Source organism: Aotus nancymaae, unplaced genomic scaffold, assembly GCF_030222135.1.
Source record: "Aotus nancymaae isolate 86718 unplaced genomic scaffold, 86718_ANA_hifiasm-v0.15.2.pri h1tg000053l, whole genome shotgun sequence".
Lineage (NCBI taxonomy): Eukaryota > Metazoa > Chordata > Mammalia > Primates > Aotidae > Aotus > Aotus nancymaae.
In genome coordinates, this window is record NW_026988467.1 from 24251054 (window position 1) to 24253116 (window position 2063).

Sequence of the window (2063 nt, forward strand, 5' to 3'; positions counted from 1 at the left end):
TCAGCCAGCTGTCAGGAGCAGCCCAGACCCCACCCCTGGAATGATGGAGGAGGAGGAGGAGGGTCACTATCTGTAAATGCCACCAAGACAGTGTTGGGTGGCACCTGATGTTCCCCAGCACACCCAGGCCACTGGTGCCTCTTCAGACTGTGTCCTTTCACATGGTGGGACCTCCTGCCCATTGGTGGTGGGGGCAGGGGGTGAGGAGAGGCCTCCTCCAGGAGCTGCCTGGAGAACAGGACAGCCCTGACCCCCACTGGCTGACAGTGAGCGGCATGTCTGCTCTCACGGAGTCTGAAGGTCCCTGCAGTGTTGGGCAAAAGTTTACATGGCACCCACTGGCCAGACTCCATCAACTCCACAGAGGGCAGAAGAGAGCCTGCTGATCTCCCAGCTGTTGGCCCCAGAGTCACAGAAGTCACCTCTACTTGACACCAGGACACAGACCCACCGCCCAACCTAAGAAAACAGGGACAATTCCAAGGCCGCCCAGGCCAGGCAGGTGAGAGGAGCTGGGTGGCAGTGGCTGCCAGCTGCAGCTCTGCGGGGTCAACAGAAAGGCAAGAGTCAGTGGGGAGGGGCCAGGAGCCTTGCGGCTCATCACAGAGCAGAGGAGGCAGCGCCGGCGGCAGGTGCAGCTCACTCCTCAGGGTGGCCAACGCCGGTGACAGCTGTTCTTCCTGGCTTCACACGGAGCTCTCGCCCCGGCAGAGGCACCCTTGGACAACTGGCTGAGCTGGTCTAGGACCTCCAGGCCATTCTCCTCTGCACAATGGGGCTGTCCACCTGCTCCTGAGGCATGGTCAGTGTGGTGGCCCAGCTCATGGAATCCTCCATCACTCGCGTGTGCATGGCCACTTGCTGCTCAAACCTGTCCATCACTGCAGAAGCCTTCTACAGGTCCATGGTGTTCAGGGCCTTGTCCGGGGCTTTGGTCACCCACACCATGTTCTTGGTCACTGCCTTCATGATCACAGCTGTCTGCACCTTAGAGGCCAGTGTCTGGGCGGGATGCCACGTGGAGCCGGTTCACGCTGCTATTCTTTTTTTTTTTTTTTTAAGATGGGGTTTCACCATGATGGCCAGGCTGGTCTTGAACTCCTGACCTCAGGTGATCCACCCACCTCAGCCTCTCAAAGTGCTAGGATTACAGGCGTGGGCCACCCCGCCCGGTGACGCTGCTGTGCTTCTTGCGAATGTTCTTGTTCTTGGCGTACACAGGTGCACTCTACATTTTTCTGCTGAAGGGCCTTCTTCACTTTGGCCTGGTTGGCCTAGGAGTGCTTTTCTGCCTTCTTTGCCTGTTTCTTCAGCTGCTTCATGATAAATTTCAACTGGAACAGGGTATTGTCCATGGGACACGTTATCCTCCATGGCCAGTCTGACAGGAGCACCCCTTGGAAAGGCAGAAGGGACATGAACTCGGGAAGGCATCAGGTCCCAGTGGCATTTGCCTTATTTCTTAATAAGAATTTAAAAATTTTGCCTTCCTGGGAGAAATCCTTTGATTCTCCTCTCTCCCATTACCTATTCTCTTGTTAATTGTCCTAATGTTTTTATTATCATCCTTAAGATCCATGAGGGGAAGTTGAGACAGCAAATTTGGTAAGGTTTCTCTGACTATAGCTCAATTTTGCAGTAGTAAGGTTACAGGAGGTGCCTATGGAAAAGAGGCTGCCTGAGCCGCAGCACGTATCATGGCCTGGGTAATAGGCATAGTCATGCAGGAGTCCTGCTGACGCCAGTATGACAACAGGGATGGCACTGTGTCCTAGAGGCCAAAGAGACATGGAGCCAGTGAATGAGACTTAGGGTTTGCTGAGGAGGATGTACACACAGGGATGGTCAAGTGGTGGCAGGCTCGCCAGGAGAACCGCTACCCTTTGTAAAATGCAGTTGATACGGCATTTTCACTCAGCACCTTCCACCTAGCAACCTCTACCCAGCAATCTCCATTTAATCCAAAAGAAGGGACTCCAGCCGCTGTATGGCCTGTGTTCCAAGGAATGAGCCAGGGGTTCAGATGTCCTTCATAGATAAGGAGGAAACTCTGTGTTGGCCAC

The 2063-nt window shown here is 54.5% G+C and overlaps 1 pseudogene; it reads right to left on the minus strand.

Annotated features, from left to right (window-relative positions):
* On the minus strand, nucleotides 1-1355 carry LOC105708333 (charged multivesicular body protein 1a-like; annotated as a pseudogene).
* Between the last annotated feature and the right edge of the window lie 708 nt (nucleotides 1356-2063).